The sequence below is a fragment of the Nyctereutes procyonoides genome, unplaced genomic scaffold (assembly GCF_905146905.1).
Source record: "Nyctereutes procyonoides isolate TBG_1078 unplaced genomic scaffold, NYPRO_anot_genome, whole genome shotgun sequence".
NCBI lineage: Eukaryota > Metazoa > Chordata > Mammalia > Carnivora > Canidae > Nyctereutes > Nyctereutes procyonoides.
Window position 1 is genome coordinate 13,231,595 of NW_026575024.1, and position 25,695 is coordinate 13,257,289.

Below are 25,695 nucleotides of genomic sequence, written 5' to 3' on the forward strand. Positions count from 1 at the left end.
ATGTTAAAAAAACAAAAAAAGATGTTAAGTTAATGTTAAGCAAATATATACTAAATCTAACATTTGAGCTAGATACTGTGTTGAGGGCATTCCATTACTACTCTCATTTTAATCCCTATTTCAGCCCTCTAATACACAGAACAAATAAAAGTAAAGTTCAAATTTATCCCTTTGTTACATGAAAAGATAGATATGGAGAGGTAAAATAACTCACCCAAGGTCATACATCTAGTAAGTGACAGAACTACAAATTAAATCCAACTCTTTCCAACATCAGAGCTCAAGCTCTTAATCATTTCTACCAAAAAATAAACAAATCAAATAGTTTACTTCTTTCTTCATGAAATCTGAGTGTAACTGCAGTGTCTACAGCTGTTCTAACAACTGTCTTTCAATAGAAATGGCCCAGCTTAGGATTCCAGTAAGAAGTTCTTGTTTTCCAGTCACATTAACTAGAAATTCCTACTAGCCTTTAAAAAAAGAACACAGTTAAGAATGATGTCCCCTAGGGGTCCCTGGGTGGCACACAGTGGGTTCAGCGACTGACTCTTGGTTTTGGCTCAAGTCATGATCTTGGGGTCAGAATGAACCCCACCTAGGGCCCTGCCCTCAGCACACATCTGCTGGAGATTCCCTCTCCTCCCTCTGCATCTACCGCTTGTGTGCATGCACACACACACTGCACTCTCTAACACAAATAAATTTGGGGGAAAAAAAAAAGGAATAATGGCCCTTACCAGGTCATCACCAATGACTACAGATTTTTGACCCATCCCTGTAAATCACCTTTAAAAAATAGTTTGAAGTATCTTCACCTTACCAATACTTTCATCTCCTAATCTAAGCAATCAGCAAGTATTTATAGTGAGTGGGGGAGAAGGAGTCAACAGAGTAACTAAAAGGGTCTGTAATGAGGAACCAGATCCATCAGTCATAGAAACTTAGCTGTAAAGAACCTGTGATGTTCTATAAAACAAGCAAATTGATTCTAATGAGGAAACCTGAGACTACTACCATTCCTAGTTTCCATGCTGCTTTCAAAAAAAAAAAAAAAAAAGACAGACTGCATTTTCTAGCTTCAAATTTAAGGGATGCTATATCTAGGCAGGCAATTGATGAAATTAACAAATGTCTATTTTTCAATATATATATATATATGAAATACAAATCTAAAAGCAATTTCCTTAAATTGCTCAGTTTTTCAATAACAGCTACTTTATAAGATGCCCATGAGCTTGATTCATTTTAATTATAAGGCATAATAAAAGCAGAATCTAGAATTAAAAGTTACCTTTAAACTTAAGTAATTAAATTTCAAACTAAACTGAAGGACAGAGATACAATCCTTACAATTTAGGAAGCCATTCATATGTTCCTAATACTTTTTTAGTATCAAAGTCTATAGAAGGCTACAATAAAACTTTAGAATGTTAGTAAAATGTGATATAAAGGCAACTTAGTAATTATCCTGACCTTGGCAATATTTTCATTCCTTTGTCCAAGTGCATAGCACTCTCATTTTCATTAAGATGACACAAAAATTGGTTTAAGAAATTTTCATTGGGGGGATCCCTGGGTGGCGCAGTGGTTTAGCGCCTGCCTTTGGCCCAGGGCACGATCCTGGAGACCCGGGATCGAATCCCACGTCGGGCTCCCGGTGCATGGAGCCTGCTTCTCCCTCTGCCTATATCTCTGCCTCTCTCTCTCTGTGTGTGTGACTATCATAAATAAATAAAAATTAAAAACAAAAAAAAATTAAAAAAAAAAAAAATTTTCATTGGGATCCCTGGGTGGCTCAGCAGTTTGGCACCTGCCTTTGGCCCAGGACACGATCCTGGAGTCCCGGGATCGAGTACCGCCATCGGGCTCCAGGCATGGAGCCTGCTTCTCCCTCTGCCTGTGTCTCTGCCTCTCTCTCTCTCTATCATAAATAAATCAATAAATCAATCAATCAATCAATCAATAAATCAATCAAAAGAAAAGGAAAAGGAAAAGAAAGAAAAAGAAGAAAGAAAGAAAAGAAAGGCAAAAAGAAAGAAAGAAAGAAAAGAAAGGCAGAAAGAAAGAAAGAAAAGAAGAGAGAGAGAGAGAGAGAGAGAGAAAGAAAGAAAGAAAGAAAGAAAGAAAGAGAAAGAAAGAAAGAAAGAAAGAAAGAAAGAAAGAAAGAAAGAAAGAAAGAAAGAAAGAAAGAAAGAAAGAAATTTTCATGAAGTAAAAGAGAATGGTAAGTCTCTGGTAAGAGAATGGTAAGTCTCCAGTAAGAGACTGTACTTCAAATAGTTAATTTTCAAGACCATGAGAATGATATCATCGCCTGAGAGTCCAAAACTCATGATTTTAAAACTTCAGCGGTTAAAGATGAATTTCTATTGAATAACCATACACATACTTTAACTGCTAGGGAATGTCATCTAAAAGATTAGTTCTTAAGGTATTACTGACTTCAGTGATTCTTAAATTCTTCCACTGAAAATCATTTTTTAAAGCAAGTAAGAACTTAAACGTTATAAAATGGAAGAAAATTAAAATAACCCCTACCACCCACCCCTCCTCCTATCCATAACAGCATGACCATTTAACAAGATAGCAACCTGCTACAAGATAAAAGTTCACAACTTACAGAAAGAAAATGGTCTGAAATTTGCAAAGAATCAAGAGTTAGATTCTAATTCAGTGACACCACCAACTAGTTACACAATTTTGATAAATCCATTAGTCTTTCTTAAGCACCTTTCTACCATGGGTTGAAAGAACAAGATGAGACATAAAAGCCTTTTCTTTTTGAATATTACTCAGATTGGGGATGACAGAAAAAAAGTAACTGAACCTAAAGGAAAGGAAAAAATTGCAGAAAAATGGACAGAGACTTAAGTATACATAAGAAATATAAAACAATCTAACAAACATGTAATTGGAGTCACAGAAGTCAGAATGAAGGAGAAAAAAAATACTTGAGGTAATAATAGCTAAGACTTCCCCAAACCTGATGAAATTATTGACATCAGAGGTAGACTCTTGATCTCAAGGTCATGAGTTCAAGCCCCACATTGGGTCTAGAGCTTACTTTAAAAAAAAAAAAATGCTCATGGCCACCTAAGTGACTGAGTCAGTTGAGCATCCAACTTTTGGTTTTGGCTTGGTGATGATCTCATGGGTTGTAAGACAGAGTCCCACAAGAGGCTCTACACTCAGCAGGAAGTCTATTTGAAGATTCTATCCCTCAGTCCTTCCCCCCCACTCACACTCAGGCACTGGAGTATTCTCTCTCTCTAAAATAAAAAAATCTTTTTTTTTTTTTAATGCTCAAAGAAGCTTTCATGGTTAACATATTTTTTTGCACCTCTGCTAAGAAATTAAAAATTGTTTTAAACTGTAACTTGGCGAAAACATGAGAGGAGCCTTTTTTTTTTTTAATGAATTCAAGAATCAATTGTGGGACTTCTGCTTTAATCCGAGAATAACAAACTCTATTCTACCATGAACAGGACAAAAAATATAAGAACAAACTATATTCAGGTATCAGACAACAGGCAGTGAAAAACTGTGGTCCCTAAGATATAGGGAAATATTTGGAGGAGAAAAGGCAACAACGTGAATCCTACCACTACCCAGGCTTTTTGCCAGAAAATAATTTCTACATCACAGCATAGGGATAAGGAACCCAAAAAGAGCCCAGTAATTTTGAACTGATAAGACAATCATCACAGTTCAGGATGTCCCAGCTACTTAGAATCTGCAGGGAAGTTTTTCAGAGTGATTGAAAAATTGCAGGGATTGAAACTGATCCTGAAATTTGTTATCAAAATGCAAAAGCCCTGGATTATCCAAGGCAATCAAGACAAGGAAAAAAGTTGAAAGATTCACATTACTCACTCTCAAACCTTCCCATAAAAGCTATAATCATCAGGACAATATATGTGGGCATAAGATTGGTGTATAAATCAATCAATGGAACAGAAAAAAGACAAGAAAGAGATCCTAACGTACACAGTCAGTTGATTTAAGTTAGCAACACAATGCAATGGAAAAAGGAGTCTTTTAAATAGACATTTTAAGCCTGATCCTCAGGGGCACCTGGGTGGCTCAGCTGGTTGGGCATCTGTCTTTGGCTCAGGTCATAGTCCTGGAGTCCTGGGATGGAGACCCTGAGTCAGGCTCCCTGCTCAGGGGGAGCCTGCTTCTCCTTCTGCCCCTCCCCTCTGCTGTGATCTCTCTCTCTCTCTCTCTCTCTCACTCACTCAAATAAAATCTTTTAAAAAATAAAATAATAAAAACTTATTCTCAATCCTTTCTTCACATCATACACAAAAATTAAATCAAAATGGATCACAGACCTAAATATAAAGCCAGAAGTATAAAAGTTATACAAGAAAACACAGGAGATCTTCATAACCTACAGGTAGGCAAAGATCTCTTAGTACATAAAAAGGCACTAACCACAAAAGAAAAAATTGATAAATTGTACTTGAGGGGCACCTGGGTGGCTCAGTGGTTGAGGATCTGCCTTTGGCTCAGGTCATGATCCCACAGTCCTGGGATCAAGTCCTGCATCAGGCTCCTCACAGGGAGCCTGCTTCTCTCTCTGCCTATGTCTCTGCTTCTCTCTTCTCTCTCATGAATCAATAAATAAAATCTTTTTTAAAAAAATAAACTGTACTTCTTACTTAGCTATTATATATGGTTAGGAATTCTTTAGAGAAAATAATAAAAGTGCACTAATCCATAGAATGGGAGAAAATATTTGAAAAAAATTGTACATGAAAATTCAAAATGCCTATTCTTCAAAAAAAATTAATAAAAAGGGAAAATAAAAAACATAATACTCTTAAAAAGTATCTGAAAAGAATCTGTATACAGAATGTGTATTTTTTAAAAACTCCTACAATAACAAACTGCTCAATTCAAAAAATGGGCCAAACACTTAGACACTTCATAAGAGATACATGTGGTTACTAAGAAACTATTATCTATATCATTAGACATCATGGAAATGCAAATTAAAGCCACAATGCAAGACCACTACCACCCATTAGAAGGGCTGAAATTGAAGATAGGACAATAACAAATGGGAACGATTCAAAATTGAAAGCTTTAATCTTGCAGGTGGAATATACAGTGGTACAGACAATTCAAAAAACAGTTACACAGTTTTTATAGAGGTAAGTATATACTTGGAATAGATGGGTGGCTCAGTTGGTTAAGTGTCTGCTTTCGGCTCAGGTCATGATCCAGGACTCTGAGGCTGGCTCCCTGCTCAAAGGGGAACCTACTTCTCCCTTTGCCCCTCCCCAATTCATGCTTGTGCTCCCCCACTCTGTCTCTCTCTCCTCCCTCCCTCCAATTAAAAAATAAGAATATAGGGGATCTCTGGGTGGCTCAGGCACTTCAGCACCTGCCTTCGGCCCAGGGCATGATTCTGGAGTCCCAGAATCGAGTCCCACATCAGGCTCCCTGCATGGAGCCTGCTTCTCCCTCTGCCTGTGTCTCTGCCCCTGTGTGTCTGTCTGTCTCTCTCTGTCTCTGTCTCTCATGAAATAAATAAAATCTTAAAAAAAATAAGCATATACTAGCTAGAATTTAAATTAAAAATTAAAACAAAAAAAATTAAAACAAATAAAAGCAGGACGCCTCGTGGCTCAGTAGGTGAGCATCTATCTTTGGCTCAGGTGATGATCCTGGGGTCCTGGGATTGACTCCAACATGAGGCTCCCCACAGGGAACCTGCTTCTCTCTCTGTGTCTCTCATGAATAATAAAATCTTTAACAAATAAGTAAATAAATAAAAGCTAAGTTTTCTAACTAGAATTTAAATTAAAAATTGAAACAAAAAAAAAAACAAAAAAAAATTGAAACAAAAATAGTTTTTTTAATAAAAAGATAAGCATACACTTAATGGAAGACCCTGCAATTACACTCCTGGGTATTTACTCAACATTGACTTGTACCTAAATGTTCACAGTGGCTTTATTCATCATAGTAGCCATAAACAAGAAACTCAAAAGTTGTGGCAGTCACATAGAATACCACTCAACAATAAAAAGAAATTACTGATACTTACAGTGATGTGGATGTATCTAAAAAATATACTGTGTTGAATCAAAGAACTTTTAATGTGACTGTGGATAAACACAATAGGTGGGGGGGGGGGGTCCCTGGGTGGCTTGGCAGTTTAGCACCTGCCTTCATCCCGGGGCATGATCCTGGAGTTCCCGGATCGAGTCCCACATCCAGCTCCCTGCATGGAGCCTGCTTCTCCCTCTGCCTGTGTCTCTGCCTCTCTGTGAGTCTCTCATGAATATATAAATAAAATCTTTTTTTTTAATAAATAAAATCTTAAAAAATAAAATAAACACAACAGGCGCCCTCATACATTGCTGGTGGGAATCCAAAATGGCGTAATCCTTAAGGAGTGTGATTTGCCAATATCTAACAAAAACTACATACACATTTACACTTCAACCCAGGAGTCTCACTTCTAAACGCTTATCCTGAAGGTACACTCCCAAATATAAAAATATATATTCATAAGGTAATTCATGTAGCATTATTTTAATTGCAAAATACTGTAAACAACTTAATACCCATACATAGGTGTGGGCATTACATACCCATATACCCATATCCATACATATGTATGTAATACCCATATATAGTTAACTGCTTGAGTTAACTGGTACATGCTCATGATGGAAACTATGTAAAAAACAAATGAGAAAGGGGCTGGGGAAAGAAGGGATGAGGACTGCTAAAAGAGTACAGTTTCATTCTAGTTAGATGAAAATGGTCTGTAGATTAATGGTGGTGATATTGGACAGCAATGTCAATGTTAATGCCACTGAACTATATGCTTAAAATTGGCGAGAATGGTAAGTTTTATATAAATTTTAACACAATTTTTTAAATGATTTTTAAATATCATGTCATCCCTTTGACATGATATGGCATTATTTCTAGGAGATATTAATAAAAAACAGCAATGTGCACAAAATTTCATGTCTGTATGGATTCTCAGTATATATACCTATTAAATTTGACCTATTTAAACAAGAAACAGCAAAGTGTAAAAGGGTATATACAACATGCTACACACCTTTTGGGAAGGAAGGAGGGAACAAGGGAGGGAAGGAAAAGGAAAGGAAGTTAAAAAAAGGAGGGAGGGGGATCCCTGGGTGGCGCAGCGGTTTAGCGCCTGCCTTTGGTCCAGGGCGCGATCCTGGAGACCCAGGATCGAATCCCACGTCGGGCTCCCGGTGCATGGAGCCTGCTTCTCCCTCTGCCTGTGTCTCTGCCTCTCTCTCTCTCTCTCTCTCTCTCTCTCTCTCTCTCTCTCTCTCTCTGTGACTATCATAAATAAATAAAAAAAATTTAAGAAAAAAAATAAAAGATTAAAAAAAAAAAAAAGGAGGGAGGGAGGGAGGGAGGGAGGGAGGGAGGGAGGGAGGGAGGGAGGGAGGGAGGGAGGGAGGGAGGGAGGGAATAAATACATACTTTATATCTGTTGGCCATTACAGGGAGGGATGAACCCAAAATAGTGAGGCTGGTTACCTATGAGAAATAGGGGAAACGATACACAAGGAAAGTATATCTTTTGCATAATTTTAATTTTTAAAAGTGTTTGCTATGAATCAAAATGAGAGGAGCATTTTAAAAAAAAAGAAACCTGGGGGCACGTGGGTAGTTAGTTAAGCAATCGACTCTTGATTTCAGCTCAGGTCATGATCTCATGGTCATGAGTTCAAGCCCCAAGTTGGGCACCAATTTCAGCTCAGGTCATGATCTCAGGGTCATGAATTCAAGCCCCAAGTTGGGCACCACACTGGGCATGGAGCCCACTTAAAAAGGGCAGGGGCCGGGGATCCCTGGGTGGCTCAGTGGTTTGGTGCCTGCTTTCAGCCCAGGGCGTGATCCTGCAGTCCTGGGATCGAGTCCCACATCAGGCTTCCTGCATGGAGTCTGCTTCTCCTGTCTGTGTTTCTGCTGCCTCCCTCTCTCTCTCTCTCTCTCTCTCTCTCTCTCTCTCTCTCTCTGCCTCTCTCTCATGAATAAATAAACAAAATCTTTAAAAAGGGGAGGGGGCAGGGGCTGCTGGGGGGGTGGCGGTGGGGATGTGCCTGGGTGGCTCAGTCAGTTAAGCATCCTAATCTTGGTTTGGGCTAAGGTCACAACGACAGGGTGGAAGGATGGAGCTGTGCATCAGGCTTCACGCTCAGCAGGGAGTCCGTTTAAGATTGCCTTCCTCTTCCTCTGCTCCTCCTCCTACCCCCTTCCACTGCTAGCACTAGCATGCCTGCTCTCTCTTGCTCTCTAAATCTTTTTTTAAAAAATGAAAAAGAAATGAACCTAATTTCATTCAAATGAATACCTTAACTACCTTATGCAGAAAGTTGGAATGGCTAGTGAAAGTGGGGAAGGAAGGGAAAGCAAGAAAGGAAGGAGGAAGGGCTGATTCAAGAAATTTAAGAATGCAGTATTTTTTATTCATTGTCAGTCTTTGTGCAGGATGGCTGTAAGGCAGTGAAGAACTGGATATAAACTCTCCACTTTAAGTAAGTTTGTTTACTGTGGTAAAATGGGCAAAGTGACTCTGAAATTATTTGAGATGTATTATAGGATAGAGCAAATGAGTAAACACAATGACAATGTCGGGAGCCAAGGTTTCTCACAGCACAAAAAGGGACATAAAAATATGAAACGGTAAGTACCAAGAATGAGGTCTACAGACAGGGAGTGAAGCTGGACATACTGATATAAACTCATGATTTCTAAACTATGTATATGCTCGTTGCTATGAATGTGTTTATGTACAAGTATGTTTATGCATGCACATGTGTGTATAAACATGCATGTTTTACTAGCTCTGCCCATGGAAAGGGAGAACCCATGAGCAATGAGAATACCTCCCCTTACCCCTGCAAGATCTTAGTCTCTAATACTATTCTCCACACAAGGACATGGAGATTGATTAAGATTTCCACTTTCTGGGATCCCTGGGTGGCGCAGCGGTTTGGCGCCTGCCTTTGGCCCAGGGCGCGATCCTGGAGACCCTGGATCGAATCCCGCGTCGGGCTCCCGGTGCATGGAGCCTGCTTCTCCCCGTGCCTATGTCTCTGCCTCTCTCTCTCTCTCTCTCTCTGATGACTATCATAAATAAATAAATTAAAAAAAAAAAAAAAAGACTTCCACTTTCTAATGCTTAAATCTTTATTTAAAAAAAAAAAAAAGACTTCCACTTTCTAAACCTAGGGCATTTGGAGCACCAAAATAATTAGGTAATGAATTTATCAATTAAAAACCTAGGAATTCATGAGTCCAAACTGATAAATAGGGCTCTTGATTACAGAATAATGTAAGGACTGACTGGTAGTATGAAGGGAATGCCAGAATCAAAAAATAACCATTTTGGAACCAACACAGTGAAAAATAAGATCAGAGAGGAATCATCAATGAATGCTAAATCTAGGGCAAATTGTGATGAGAACCATGGTATTTGCATGGTCTCCCCACAAAATGCTTATTGACTGGAAGGAAAATAAACTATACAATGGAGAAACCTAGCAGTATCTTGGCCAAGTAATCAATATTAACATCACAAGGGGGTACAGAAGATATCATATGTCTCCAGAAGTTGTGAATCTTTCTCAGGATACCACATTACCTATACAATATTTCAGCCAAGAACGCACAATCTCCATCTAATTGCAAGGAAATTTCAGAGAAACATTAAATGAAGAACATTCTATTAAAAGGGGGGGGAAGGGCTGTATTCTTCAAAAATGTTAATGTCATAAAAGACAAAGGCTATGGGAATATTCCAGGAAAAAGAAGGCTAAAGAGAAATAAATACAGTAAATGCAGTACCCAACCCTAGACTGAATTCTGCACAGGAAGCAAAGGAAATGCTGTTAACAGACTTTATTAGGTCAACTGACCAAACTGGAAGACAGACCATACATTTGTGCCAGAGTCCATTTATGAAGTTGATAAGTATATAATAGTTATATAAGAGAATGACCCTATTCTTAAGGAATACAGCAGTATTAGCAGAAAGAAGATCAATATATATAACTTACCCTCAAATAGTTCAGAAAAGAACTATGCGTGCATAGGGAAGGAAAGAGTGAGAACATGCATGGATGCAAATGATAAACAAGTAGGTAAATCTAGCAAAAGGTTATCTAGATATTCTTTATTTTTTGTAACTTTTGTAAATTAGAAATGACTCCCAAATAAAGAGGTTTATCTTTTTCTTTTTAATAAATACCATGGAGATAGTTATCTAGTATGTTCAGAATATAATGGGAATATACCATAATTAATTAAAGGATTTTATAGGGAAAAGGCAAGAGCTTGAGACCAGAGGCTTACACAGATTCCCAGATAAAGAACTGTTTCAAATGTCAGAGAAGGGAGTCTGTACTTTTATTTTCTGTAAGTTAGGGAATGGAAACACAAAGCTAAGAGTAGAACAGAGGCTTACTTAAAAGGGACATACTTAAGGAAATTTTCTAAGCAAAATTTCAAGTGCTAGAAACAAGAAGGAGTAAAGAGATATGGGAACAAACACAAGCAGGAAATTATAGGATCTTGGCCTAGGAAGCTAAGATACTAGCAGAAAGTGGTACAAATACACTCCTGTGTACACGGCTCCTAGACATGAAAACAGAAAATCAGATAAGGCCTGTTTACTAAATCTCTAATACTCATAGGGATGGGGGGAGTAGTTCAAAGATGACTCAGATTTCAAGCAGAGCTAACCAAAAGAGGGATCCCTGGGTGGCTCAGCGGTTTGGTGCCTGCCTTCAACCCAGGGCGTGATCCTGGAGTCCTGGGATCGAGTCCCATATCCAGCTCCCTGCATGGAGTCTGCTTTTCCCTCTGCTTGTGTCTCTGTCTCTGTGTGCGTCTCTCTCTCTCTATGTCTCTCATGAATAAATAAAATCTTAAAAAAAAAGAGCTAATCAAAAGAATAATGGTGCTACTAACAAAAAGAAATTTAACTAAGCAAAGTGTAACTGCTTTCTTGGCTATCAAATGATCTTTTCTATTCTCATTTCTCCTATCCTGGTGCAACAGGAGTTAGGAGAGGAGTTCAATGAGATGTTATATGCCAGCACAAGCAATCTGAGGAAACTAGTCTTTACGAGGTAAAATAATAAAAATAAGTGGAACTGATTCAGATTTTGAATAAACACCATTAAAGCATTCACACATAAAGGGAAAGTGAGTGGGAGGGTAGTGTCTCATATTAAACTGTAACATACAGTTTGCTTCCTCCCCAAAAAAAGTTGTTTGTATATATACACATACATATGAATATACATATATATTCACTCATTTCAAGACCATTCAGACACTCAACTAATGTTATCACTAACGAGAAAAACATGACACCTGAGTAGCTCCGTCAGCTAAGCATCCAACTCTTTAGGCTCAGGTCATGATCTCAGAGTCACTGGATCAAGCCCTGTGTGGGGCTCAGCACTCAGGGAGTCCGCTTGAAGATTCTCTCCCTCTGCCCCTCCCCCACACTCACACACACTCTAATAAATCAATAAAACGTAAAAAAAAAAAGAGAGAGAAAAGCATGAAATAAAACACAAGTTTAAGATTAAATCATTAAAGAAAGGTCCATATCTTCAGAGGGTAAAGACAGAAAATCGCAAAGGATCAAATCAAAGTAAAAGTGAATTACCTGGCTAACCAGTCAAATGACGTTCAAGCAGGAGCTTATTTTTATTGGTCTGTGACTCCACTGTTCAGCAAGTATTTTGATCCTGAAAACAAAAAAAGGGGGGGGGGGAGGGGATGGTGTTGAATTTTATTGCCCTTTCTTAATATAAGGTAACAGTCACATACAAATTAACCTTTCCCATCATTCCCTTCTCTGGACATATGAAACAAGCAAAAACAAAACATGCTATATCAAGTACAAGCCTCTTCCTAGGAATCTGAGGTGATGCCTTAGTCATATAATACCATTTCTGCTTAAAAGTCAGGTATGGCATATACAATATATACCCTGCCAGTTAATAAACATGAATAATCCAAAATAGCAGTTGAGGAAACCAACTCCAAATCCTGACAAGTAATCTAACCAGGTGGGTAGTATGATTTTGGGGTGTCCCCACCTCTCCAAAAAGAATGCTCACCAAATAACAATTAAAAACAATACTGAGGGGTGCCTGGGTGGCTCAGCTCAGGTCCTTCAGCTCAGGTCCTGATCTCAGGATCCTGAGATAGAGCCCACTCATCAGGCTCCCTGCTCAGTGGTTAAGTGTGCTTCTCCTTTTCCCTCTGCCCTACCCACGCCCCGCTCGTGCACTCACACACACTCTTCCTCTCAAATAAATAAATATTTTTTAAAAAAAAAACAGTATCAGAGTGCCTGGGTGGCTCAGTAGGTAAGTGTCTGCCTTTGGCTCAGGTCATGATTCCAGGGTCCTGGCATAGAGCCCCACATCGGGCTCCCTGCTCAGCAAGGAGCCTGCTTCTCCCTTTCCCTCTGCCTGCCTCTCCCTCTGCTAGTGTGCTCTCTCTTCCCCGTCAGATAAATAATTTCTTTTTAAAAAAACAAAAACGTATCAATTATCCTGGCAGAAGTTAATGCTTAAATACTCAAGTCCAAAAAGATAAGTATCTACTGGATGGATGGATGGATGGATGGATGGATGGAAGGAAAAAAAGGAAAAGAAAAGAAAAAAAATGCCACGGAAGTTTTCTCCCCCTCTAGGAAAAGACTGCATCTGAGTCACTAATAAATATTTTTAAGTAGGAGAGGAAAATGAGGGGCAATTCTTTAAAAATATCTGCAATAAAATACATGAACATATAAATAGCTTTCTTGCACTAGAGGAAATGTGAAACAGCCTATGGTGCAACAAGAAAGTGAGCCAATAAAACATTCATCTTCACTATGAACTTCCAAATGTAACAATAAAACAACAATCTACCTATCACTAATTCTAGTGGTGTGTATAAATATCAAAACAACAGCCATAACTATACCCTAAAGTCCATGCTAGAATTGACAGGTCTGTTGGGAAGGGGAAGAAAAAAATTATGTATTTACAAGTTCCCTATTACAGCCATGACTAATCCACATAGAATATATATAGGAATAACCAGCCACAATCTAGCTACATCATGTGAAGGGTCTGTTGCACTTTTGAAACCCAATTTAAGGTGAGAAAATTGAGGAGTGGGAAGGAAGCTGATCGATCATATTGTTCACAAAGGAAAAGGAGGAAAATCCAAGTAGTGTATAAATACCATACAATTACAATCTAAAAAAGAGCTATTATATCTAACATATCTATTTCTAATTACAGTATAGTTTCCAGCTTATAAATGAGATGTCAAAAGAAAGCTAGTTCTTGGAATATAACCTCCAATCCACAATAATTACCTATTAGTTTATGGTTTAAAGAGCAGAAGCTCTGGAGTCCACCAAATCTAGGCTCAATTCTCAGCTTTCATTTACTAGCTAGGTACCAACTTGAAGACTTCTTTGAGCCTTAGATTTCTCATTATAAAATGGGAATCACACTTCTCAAGGCTCTTACGAAGATTAGTTGAAAATGCTTAAGACACTTATCTGTACCTGATGCATAAATGCTCAATAAATTAAGGGGCACCTGGGTGGCTCAGCTGGTTAAACATCTGCCTTCAATTCAAGTCATGATCCCAGAGTCCTGGGATCGTGCCCCACATCAGGCTCCCTGCTTCTCCCTCTCCCCACCACTCACGCTCTCTCGCGCTCTCTCTCTCTCAAATAAAATATTTTTAAAAATTAATGAAAACTATTATTAGTCAACAAATGACAATATGACATCTAACAAGAATGTACAAGCACATTCAAATAAAAAATAGGAAAAAATACAATCATTAGTTTTAGTGTTTAAATGAATTCAATGTTTTATTACTTGAATTTTATATCTAATTTAATTAGAGGAAAGTAAAGGAGGGAAAGCAAGCAGAATTTCTATAAAGAAAGCCCAAGTTCTTCTAGCTAGTTTTAAGTCAGGTTTCATTTCAGAAATGGTTCTTTTGCTGTTGCTTCTTTTTATGGGGAAGAAGGAAGGCTGTGAGGTAAGGTTAGTACCTATAGAACAAGAGGGATGGGTAGGAAAAGGTATTTGAGTCAGAATGTACCTAGTACCATAAGCAGGAAACAAGTACTGCTGCCTCATACGAAGGATAGGCATGAGAGCCCACATTAATACAAGTATTACACTGCTGGTGAGAACTACCCAAAGGAGTGCTGACCCAAGCTAATCCGTACCCCATAACCCCCAGGATCCAAAGAAACACCATTTACGAAATTTTCCCCTCCCAGGAGATGTGCAGTTGGACTACAAGTGGTCCCCAAAAAGTCACAGATCAATGATGGCTTGCCTACCAAGACCTCAGAAGGGGTAGATTGGCTAAAAAAGTACTATACACTAGGGGTGTCTGGCTGGCTCAGTCAGACGAGCATGTGACTCGATCTCAGGGTTGTGAGTTTGAGCCCCAAGCTGAGTGTAAAGAGAACTTAAAAAATAAATACACAGAAAGTATTACACACTAGGATCCTGTAAGGTATGTGACCTAAGAAAAGTGCAGTTATCTAAACCAAGATTCTGCAAAGCCAACAGTCCTAGCAGATTTCTTAGGGCTGTATTTTTTACCTTTAACAAAAATAAGCATATTCTTACCCCTTTTCATAATTTGGACTTCTGTCCATCACAAAACAAAAATAACAATAACAAAAACTACATGACATGTCCCTAAGATACTAAATATGGGGAGGGAAGAGAGGTTAATTTTTCTACTGGAATTGACAAAAAATGTGACTGAGGAGATCCACATTATCAAAACTTGCATCAGTAGAAATCTAATGGGGAAGAAAAAAAATCAAACTGAGCTTTGTTAATAGCTAGTCTGAGAAGATGTGCCTCCAGGCCAGAACAAAGAATCAAACTGGGGGAGGGGAGATGACAGAGAAGAAAATCCAAACCATATAATGCTAATGCTTGGGGAACACCAACTGGGCAAAAAAGAGGCCACTGAATATCATGATGTTTTTCTTTTGCTGTTGAAAATGGAAGTGGGACAAGGACTCTACTATTAATAATATTAAACTCACTATTCCTGCCATGCTGCTATGGGTAGCGTTCCCAGGGACTCCTTCCTCAGTTCCCTAAAACTCATAGAGATGGGGAATTACCATCTCTGGGAAAAGTCTGCATTGCCCCTTCATCTCCAAAACACAACAGAGCAAGTTTACCCATCAATTTCAAGTTAAAGGTTACATAATATTGGTGTAAATGAAACATCATTTTGCAGTGAAGATTATTTAATCAAATATATCATTTTCTTCAAAACTGTAACAACAGATTTTCTTTGCAACAATTAACAGCAACAAATCTTTAGCTATGCTGAAAGGGAAAAACCAAATATAAGTAAAAAATCATACGAAAATTTAAAATTACTTCTAGGGGTGCCACTTTTTGGAACTGTGTAAAGTTAGTTTAAAAGAAATTTGGGGGAGGGCAGCCGGGGTGGCTCAGAGGTTTAGCGCTGCCTTCAGCCCAGGGCATGATCCTGGAGACCAGGGATCAAATCCCAGGTCGGGCTCCCTGCACGGAGCCTGCTTCTCCCTCTGCGTGTGCGTGTGCGTGTGTGTGTGTGTGTCATGAATAAATAAATAAAATCTTTAAAAAAAAATTGGGGGGGGGGGGCTGGGTGGCTCAGTCAGTTAAGCCTCTGCCCTTGGCTCAGGCAGTGATCCTAAGGCCCTGGGATCAAGTCACACATCCAGCTCCCTGCTCCCCAGGGAGTCTGCCTCTCCCTCTTCTTCTGCCTGCCGTTCCCCCACAGCCCCCACAGCTTGAGTGCGTGCTCTTGCGTTCTCTGTGTCAAATAGATAATATATAAAATACTTTTTTTTAATTTTTAAAGGAAAAAAATTTACTATTACTTAGACCATTATCACGTGTTTTATTAAATAATAAGTAAAACTATATTCAATTATTCAGTACCCAACTTGTACATTAGCAATATATTGATGACAAACTTTTGAAATATCATCATTTTTTGACAAAGGCAGGAATTCTTTCAAATTATAGCATATACAGGTCTAGTAAATAAGGATAGGGTTAAAAAAAACGAACACTGGTTTACTACTTATCTCATGATATATACTAGAAAGGACTAAGCTAATATATACTAATTTCTTCTATGTAGTCATTTAGTAAGTTACGACCTGAAATTTTAAATGATGCAGTGAAAACAGAAGCTTTGCTTTCAGAAAACCTACATTTTGGAAATCCAGCTTCTTGAAGGAACTTTCAAGAAGAGACATTTAAATCTCTTTAAATTCTCTCTGAATGTTTCCTGTGCACCTAGGAGATGCCAGGTGTTATACTGGCCTGCAGGAAGCAGGAGCAAAATATTGTACCTATCCACTAATTATAAAAGGAGAAGCAGGTATCAACAGCCCAAAATGCAACTATGTTCACTCAGCAAATATTTGCTGAGCATCCACTCACTTCATGGCACCAGACACCAGGGATACAAAGAAGAACCAGAAGTTGTAGAGTCCAATGAGAATATTTTTCGTAGGCCTGCTGTGGTCACTATAAAGCAGAGCAAACCCAAAACTATTTACTTCAGCAGGAAGAGGGAGAGAGAGAGAATACTAGTGAAATTCAAATGTATAGATAATTTCTACAATTACTTTTCAGTTATGATAACTAAAATGCCTTTCTTTGTAACAAAAGACAAAGGCAAAGAAAAAGTTTTGTAAAAAGCCATTTGTGTAAAACTTACATGAGACACAGGAAATATTAATGGGGTATATTTAAAGGTTGCTGAGAATGAAAGCTATTTTTTACTCAACATATCCAGGAAACTATGCCATTCACTTTGCTTACACAACAATACTATCCACTGATGAACAATGGCAGCAAATATAACCATTCTACATTTTTAAAATTACCTTGAGATTAAGGAAAAAACTAAAAAATCCAGTTGGCAGACCAGTTTATTAACAAGTCCCCATATCTTTGACTGAGTTATAGTTAGTACTAACATGGTTACCAGAACAGTCAAGCAAGTTGCTTGCCGGTGCTTGTTCTGCCTCCCTCTCCCCCAACCCCACCCCGCCCGCTCTTGGAAAAACTGCATGCCCGCTCTTGGAAAAACTGCATGCTCTTGGAAAAACTGCATGCTCTTGGAAAAACTGCATGCCTTGGAAAAACTGCATGCGGTGCTGCACGATCACACAAAATAAATACAGGAAAGGGGGTGGGAGGATTGGGTGGGGAGCTGAGCTGAAGCTCTGGGCTCCACCAGTGGAAGGCGTTCCACAAGAATTGCTACAGGGTCAAAAGTTTACAGTGGTTTCAATTTCACCTTTTAGCAGCCAATCAGAAAACAGAGACAGCACACTGACCCCTCAGGCTGCAAATGAACATTAACTCATTGGCTACCAGGATTGCATTTGTTCCTTTTTGGTAGGCTTTCCTTTTTTGATTTTTCTCCTCCTTTTTTGAGGGTGGTGGGGAGAGGCAAAGAACATTTTAAGTTCAAGATGACAATTTTTACTTAAGACCATGTATTTTAAACAGGTATGTAAGGGAAGAAATGATCGAGTAATTATCTTTCTCCTTGAAACCAGTTTCTTTATCCTCTAATATCTAACAGGCTAATCATTAATGCTGGTATCAAATCAAGACAAAGAGTGAACTTACATAGGTTAGAGATTGCAAATCTAAGAACAATTTATAACATCATGAAAGATGATGTTGGTTGTGAAACCAATATTGCACTCTATGTTAACCAGAATTTAAATAAAAATGTATAAAGAAAAGATGTTTTGTCTCAAGTGAATGCTTTAAAAATAACTCAGATAATGAAAACATTTAAGTATTTATCTACATCCCAATTTATTTGCATAAATTCCCCACTTCTTCTCCAAATCACTAACATAAACATGCAACACGCCTGTCCTTTTCATACTCTGCATCTACCAAAATGCAGGTGACAGCTCCTAAGGTTTAAGATTTCCTTTCTCATATTTCACCTTTCCAAACACTTCAGTACCAAGGAGTGATCTTTTGTGCAATAAACTCAAGAGTGAACCCTTTGGCAATACACACAACTGCTCCCTAATTCATTCATTCATTCATTCATTTTATGTAAATCTCCTAGGAATGCAGTAAACTCACTAAAATAATCCATTAAATACTGTTTTCAACATTCAAAATTTAACATTGAGCAAGGGTAAAATGAAGATCTGTACCTTTACACACCTTAACTATGCTATATTTAAAAACTAAATTTCTCTGAAGCATTACATAATAAAAGTGAAACAGCTGCTCTATCAAAATGATCAATTAAATCCTACAGAAGCCGATGTGAATCAGTAGTTAGCAATATTGCTCATTAATACAAGGTGGTTGAGTTTTAGCAGTATTACTGACTTAAATTTAAGCTTCTATTTAGAAGCCCCTGTAGGCACTAACACTGCCTAAGAAAATTATTTCATGTAAGATATTCATTTTCTTATCCCAACCAGAAAAATTAAGAAAGTAGTTGTTTCTGAACACCCAAAGATAACCAATATACAAAAGTGCCTTACTTAATATACAATCGCTAAATAACTTCAAAATAAATCCATAGTGTATAAAGTTTCCAAAGCAACTTAATGTCAGTTAAGGCAGTAAAAAAACTTGATATTGATAGTTTTTTTTTTAATTCAGCATTAAAACAAGTAATTTTCTAGTAACAACTCACAAGACTTCATGATATTTATGCATATTTGATTTAAAATCTGTATGTTTAAAATCTAGTAGTTTTTATTTTAAACGTGGCTGGCAGAAACGCCTTTTATATATTAAGTTAGAGGAGTGCTCTGTATATCTTCTTTTTACAAGATGGCCTCATTTTGAAAGAAAATGGATGCGATAAAATTTTACATCAAGTCAGCATGTTAGCAAGAAGCTTTTTTGTGTGTTCTGAATTTGATTAATACAAGCCAAGGTCACTTCCTGAAAGATGCCTACCATTGCAGCTGCAGGCAAACCAGGCTCCCAAGTTAAGGACAGGGGGAAGGGAATGGATGATAGCATTCATTAACACTAAGATAAACTTCCATCTTCAGTAGCAGCTATATAAGAAGGGGGCAGCATGAAGATCCCAGAATTTCTGCCACATAAAGATTAACATATTTCTAGTCATTGATATTTAAAAACAGAAATTTAATTCATTATATATAATGCTCATATCAAAATTATGTCAAAGATATCCTCAGGGGACAGCCCGGGTGGCTCAGCATTTAGCATCGCCTTCAGCCCAGAGCATGGAGTCTCAGGATCGAATACCCATTGGGCTCCCTGCATGGAGCCTGCTTCTCCCTCTGCCTGGTCTCTGCTCGCTCGCTCTCGCTCTCGCTCTCGCTCTCTCTCTCTCTCTCTCTCTCTCTCTCTCTCTCTCGTAAATAAATAAAATATTAGAAAAAAAAAAAGATATCCTCAGGGCGCCTGGCTAGCTCAGTAGGTAGAGCATGGGATTCTTGATCTAGGGATTGGGAGTTCCAGCCCCACAGTGGGTGTAGAGATTACTTAAAAATTAAAATATTTCAATAAATAAATAAATACATAGATATCTTCATTGCTACAATGCATTAAAACATTTCAGGGCACCTGGGTGGCTCAGTAGGTCAAGCATTTACCTTTGGCTCACATCATGACTGGGGTCCTGGGATGGAGCCCTGCATCTGGCACCCTGCTCAGCAAGGAGTCTGCTTTCCCCTCTTCCTTTGATCCTCCTCCCTCCATCATGCTCATACTCTCTCTCAAATGAATAAATTTTAAAAAGAAATCTTTAAAAAAGTATTTTTCACTACTAATACTATATAAATCTAATACCAAATACTGATGTAATCTTAGCATTAACACAGTAAGACCTGTATACAAAATGGCCTACAAAGAAAAGAAACAGGCCCTTGAAGAAAATAAAATCAGATTCAAGCTCTCTCATCTAAAAACCAAGGATAGCTAGTCATGAAAGTAGAAATCCAAAACAAAATCCCATGTTACAAAATACTCGCTAAAGTTTTGTGCTGAAATTCAATTAATTTTCCTCTTACCAACATTAATACAAGTATTATTGTTTCTATGCTCAAAAAAACAAACATCAAAATATACATGACCGCCAATTAGCACAAACCATCTCTCTGAATAATTTAACAGAAAGATTTAATTGAGTAATTACTATGTACAGCTAGGAAACCATACTAAGTTACTTTGCCTGTAACTCCATGAGATTCTACATACATTTCAACTAACTAGATAAACTATTAAGTAGAATAAGGAAATCTATATACTCATTTTCTAATTTTCTATTTAACCTTGAATAAATTAAATTGATTTTGTGTGCTTGTTTTTCCTACCTACCAAATGGAGTCATGCTTGAGCTATGGCATTCTAGAGACATATAAATCAGCAAATCACCTCTGTATTTTTACCGGCTATATAATAAACACAACATCTATTTTTTAATCAGCATGTTCAAAAGACATGATATTTCTATTTTGTACATAAACTAGAATATAATTTTGTCCCTTTCTTGAGCTCCCCATCATTGTATTTTGATTGAAGTCTAGTTTGATGACTTCAACAAAAAAACCGGAACAGATATTAGATGCTCAAGTTCAAATAAACTGATAATGCTTTATTTTTTTTAAGTCTTTTACCTTTCAATGACTGGTAAGAAAGGGCTAATATTTAATAAGCACAGAGCTTTCCATATATGTGAAGGGTTTTTTAAATCATTTTTAGAAGGGCGCCTGGGTGGCTCAGTTGGTTAAGCATCTGTCTTTGGCTCAGGTCATGATCCCAGGGTCCTGGGATAGAGCCCCGTATTGGGCTCCATGCTTGGCAGAGTGTCTGCTTTTCCCTCTCCCTCTGCCTGCCACTCCTCCTGTTTGTGCTCTCTTCTCTGTGTGTCAAATAAATGAATTAAATCTTTTTGTTTCATTTTTTTAATAAATCATCTTAGGAAAAGGAAGACTATCAAGTGAAAAAAATACTGTGAGAAGTCCCTGAATTCAGAAAATCTAGTTGCTGCACATGGCAGAGGCATGCATTCAGAAGGGTTTTACAAGATCTAATTACATGCCTTTGAGATGGGGCAAATTCTAAAAATGGAAAAAGGGTAAAAAAAAAAAAAAATTTTTTTTTAAGATTTTTCATTTATTTATTCATGAGAAACACAAAGAGAGGGGCAAAGACATAGGCAGAGGGAGAAGTAGGCTCCTGATGCAGGACTCGATCCCACCAGCATCCCAGGATCATGACCTGAGCCGAAGGCAGATGCTCAACCACTGCACCACCCAGGTGCCCCAAAAAGGGTAAAATTAAACATTTATATACCTTCTCCTACAGAACATTTTGTGAAGCACTAAGAGATAAATTTTTCCTCAATTTTTTCCAGCCTTTATATATTCCTTTTTCAACCACATGACTTAATCCAAAAATAGAACAAATCAAAGAGTTAAGCAGTAGCTAGCTTCTTGCCATATACATTAAGGTGAAGGAGATGCAATCATTCCCTCACATCTCCAACCACATCATTCCTCTCCCCTGGTCTTACCCAAGTACCCAATGTGCTCCTTACTTGGCAAATAAGACAAACTCCACCAGGGTCAGGACAGCTAGATGCCTCCTGGTCTTCCTGTACCAATGCAGTTTCTACACCAAAAATAGAACCTGAAAGGAAGCACTGGCTATAAAATAAAAACAAAATATTGACCTGCATGTCTTTTTGCTCTCCCAGAGTGGTTCACAGATAGAAGTTTGAGAATTACTCTATAAGATTCACAGATTGTTTTTTAAAATTTCAAATATTTTCTATAGCATTAAACTGGATTGACTGGCTATACCAAAACTGAAAAATTCTATTACAACTTATTTTTTTAAGACTTTATTTATTTTAGATAGAGATAGCAGGAAGGAGAGGCAAAGGGAGAGAATCTCAAGCCAAATCTGTGCTGAGTGCCAAGCCAAGGAGGGGGGCTCAATCTCACGACCCAGAGATCATGACCTGCTCGAAACCAAGATATGGACACTTAACCAACTGAGCCACCCAGGCAACCCCCGCCATATGTTCTTTTAAAAGCACACTGGAGGGGCAGCCCCGGTGGCACAGCGGTTTAGCGCCGCCTGCAGCCCAGGGTATGATCCTGGAGACCTGGGATCCAGTCCCACATCAGGCTCCTTGCATGGAGCCTGCTTCTCCCTCTGCCTTTGTCTCTGCTTCATTCTGTGTCTCTCATGAATAAATAAATTATCTTTAAATAAAAATAAATAAATAAAAGCACAGTGGAGGGATGCCTGGGTCTGTCTTCAGCTCTCAGGTCATGATCCCAGGATCCTAGGATGGAGCCCAGAGCCTCAGCAGGGAGCCTGCTCTCCCTCTTCCTCTGCCCCAACCCTCCACTTGTGTTCTCTCTTTCTCTCTCTCCAATGAATAAATCTTTTTTAAAAAATAATAAATACATGCACATTGGACTATGAGCCTCAACCATACCTTCAAGTGAAAAAGCTAACAGGCTGTCATTACAGTTTACCATACAGTCCCAAAAAGTGTATATCCTCCATTCATTTCATAAATGTTTGCTGAAACTATACAATATTGTACACTACTGCTATTCCAGTTTCTGTGGATACAAAGGTAAACAATGCATGAGGCCCTCACAGAAGTCCTTAAATACGACATGTATTTGCCCTGGGCATGGCAAAGGAAGGTGCTCAGAGTCTAAAAAGACTTAATGCATGTCTTTGAGATGGGATAAACTCTAAAGGTGGACAAAAGTTAAAAATTACAAAGCTTGTACATTTTACTGGGTATTAACAAATAAGTATTTCCTGAAAGTGATTAGTCCCATAAAGGAAAGAAGCAGGATGATAAAATACAGAAGGAGGGGGAAGTAGGAAGAGGAAAGTAATTTCAGGTCAGAGAAGGGGGCTCCCTGAAGATACAACATTTAATCTGAGAACTGAAAGGAACCAACTATGCAAAGACCATTCCAAGCAGAGAGCACAATTTATGATGGCACTAAGAGATAATGAAACTAACAAACTATTATTAATCAATTATCTATTGTATTATATCATTAAGTCTGACAATTCTTTTTTTTTTTAAGATTTATTTATTTATTCATGAGAGACACACAGAGAGAGAGGCAGTGACACAGGCAGAGGGAGAAGCAGGCTCCATGCAGGAGCCCGATGCAGGACTCAATCCCAGGTCTACAGGATCACACCCTGGGCTGAAGGCAGACGCCCAACCACTGAGCCACCCAGACATCCCAAGTCTGACAATTCTCAACCTTCTTTCCACTTCTAGACTGAGTCCCACACTACACAGACTAATGGGAACTTGAAAATTATGTGCTAGATAATCTGCCTAAAAAGTAATGTGCTCCATTTTGAAGTTTAAGTTTAATCAAGTCAATAAAAAAAACCATACTTGGGGCACCTGGGTGGCTCAGTGGGTTAAGCATCTGCCTTCAGCTCAGGTCATTATCCCAGAGTCCTAGGTTCAAGTCCTGCATTGGCTCCCCAGGGAGCTTGCTTCTCCCTCTCCCTCCCATTTCCTCTGCTTGTGCTTTCTCTGTCAAATAAATAAAATCATTTTAAAAAATAAAAAAAACTTAAAACTAGTAAACAGTATAGCTTTCTAGGGAAGTCTTTGTAATGAATGACACAAAAAAATATTACTAAAAATTATGTTTAATCAATGGATTTGGAGGGAAAGGGCATTTAAATTCCAACTCTCCTAATTGCTAACTATATGGCTACCACCTGTTTCTTCCTCTATAAAATAAGGATAGCATCTCTTGCTCTACCTGTCTCAAATGGTAGTTAAAATAGACTGAATGAGGGGATCCCTGGGTGGCTCAGGGGTTTGGTGCCTGCCTTGGCCCAGGGCGCGATCCTGGAGTCCCGGGATCGAGTCCCACGTTGGGCTCCCGGCATGGAGCCTGCTTCTCCCTCCTTCTGTGTCCTCTGCCCCTCTCTCTCTCTCTCTCTCTCTCTATCATAAATAAACAAATAAATATAAATAAATACATACATACATACATACATACATACATACATACCTTTTAAAAAAAAAGACTGAATGAGGGACACCTGGGTGGCTGGGCAGTTGGGCGCCTGCCTTCGGCCCAGGGCATGATCCTGGAATCCCGGGATCGAGTCCCACATCGGGCTCCCTGCATGGAGCCTGCTTCTCCCTCTGCCTGTGTCTCTGCCTCTCTCTGTGTGTCTCTCATTAATAAATAAATAAAATCTTAAAAAAAAAAAAAAAAAAAGACTGAATGATCTGAGATCCTTGCTACCACCAAAGATACTGTCAGGAAAAGCCATGACTCTAGATACAAAAAATATACAGCCCATTCATTAAGAGAATCTCCCCGGGCCTCACACTTGATTTTATTAATTCTTACTTAAACCCAGCTTACTAGATTATCTGGTTTCCCAACTTCACAGCATTATTAAAGGAAGAGGCTACTAGAGGCAATAAAGTATTGACAACAGCAAGACAGTACAGATAAGTGGCTAGCAAACAAAAGTGAAACAAACAAACAAAAAAAGTTAAAGTAAGAAGCAAACACAAAAACTCTTAAAATTAAAGTGGTCTAGGAGCGCCTAGCCAGATCTGTCAGTTAAGTGTCTGACTCTTGACATCAGCTCAAGTCTTAATCTCAGGGTCATGAGTTCAGGCCCTGCTGCATTGGGTTCTATGCTGGGTATGGAAACTACCTAATTAGAAAAAAAAAAAATTAAAGTGGTCTAGACTCTACAATCATTCTTCCTAAAGAGAAATAATCCTGTTTAATTCTGAAGGTAAAAGAGGTATCACCCACAGCAAAAAATAATAATAATGCTCCTAATGTCCTGTATTATGAGAAGATTAAACATACTTAGCACACTGCTTGAAAAGAGTGTGAAGACACTTTAAAATTTCCATTTCCAAGGGTTAAATTTCCACAACAGTCAGTGCCATAACGGTTGTGGTTTTGGCTATGCCAGCAAACATTACGCTGTGTACCTTTTTCTTCTCTGCACCTTTTTCCCTCTATTCCCAGCCTCCCCAAGTATGGGGCTTCCAAGCAATGGAATGACCAGAAGGCATACTGCAAAGGTTAGAAAATCGTGGGACTCAGATAATCAAGAGTGGGGAGTCAGAGTTAAGGCAAGAAGGAGTTTCCCCTAAGTACAACACAAAATCCAGAAGCCTAAAGAGATCAATACATTAAAAATTAGCATTTTTTGTAGAAAAACTCATAATCAAAGTTAATCATCAACTGGACAGATCTCCTACAATGTGTGCACCAAGATAGTAATGGTAAAGGAAGTGATCTATTGAATAAGCTAAAAATTCATGAATTTAAATATGAAAATATACACACAAGGAACACAAAAAAAGAAACTGTCCCAGGTTAAAGAGGACTGAAGAGACCTAACAAATGAATGCAATGTGTGCCATCTTGGATTTTCCTTCCCTCTAGAGGAGATTTTGGGACAACTGGTGAGATATAGAATAAGATCTATAGAACAGGGGCAGTCCCGGTGGCTCAGTGGTTTAGCACCGCCTTCAGTCCAGGGTGTGATCCTGAAGACCCAGGATCGAGTCCCACGTCAG

General features: G+C 38.5%; 1 protein-coding gene across 4 annotated transcripts in view; it reads right to left on the reverse strand.

Moving 5' to 3' along the window:
* NCOA3 (nuclear receptor coactivator 3) overlaps positions 1-25,695 on the reverse strand; it is a 141,469-nt gene that overhangs the window by 60,257 nt on the left and 55,517 nt on the right. For 3 of the 4 annotated variants that reach the window (XM_055303369.1, XM_055303394.1, XM_055303361.1), the window contains exon 2: positions 11,693-11,774. The exons of the other annotated variant lie outside the window; for it this stretch is intronic. The gene's annotated coding sequence lies outside the window, so the exon portion shown is untranslated. The remainder of the gene's footprint in view (positions 1-11,692; positions 11,775-25,695) is intronic. 4 annotated transcript variants of the gene reach the window in all.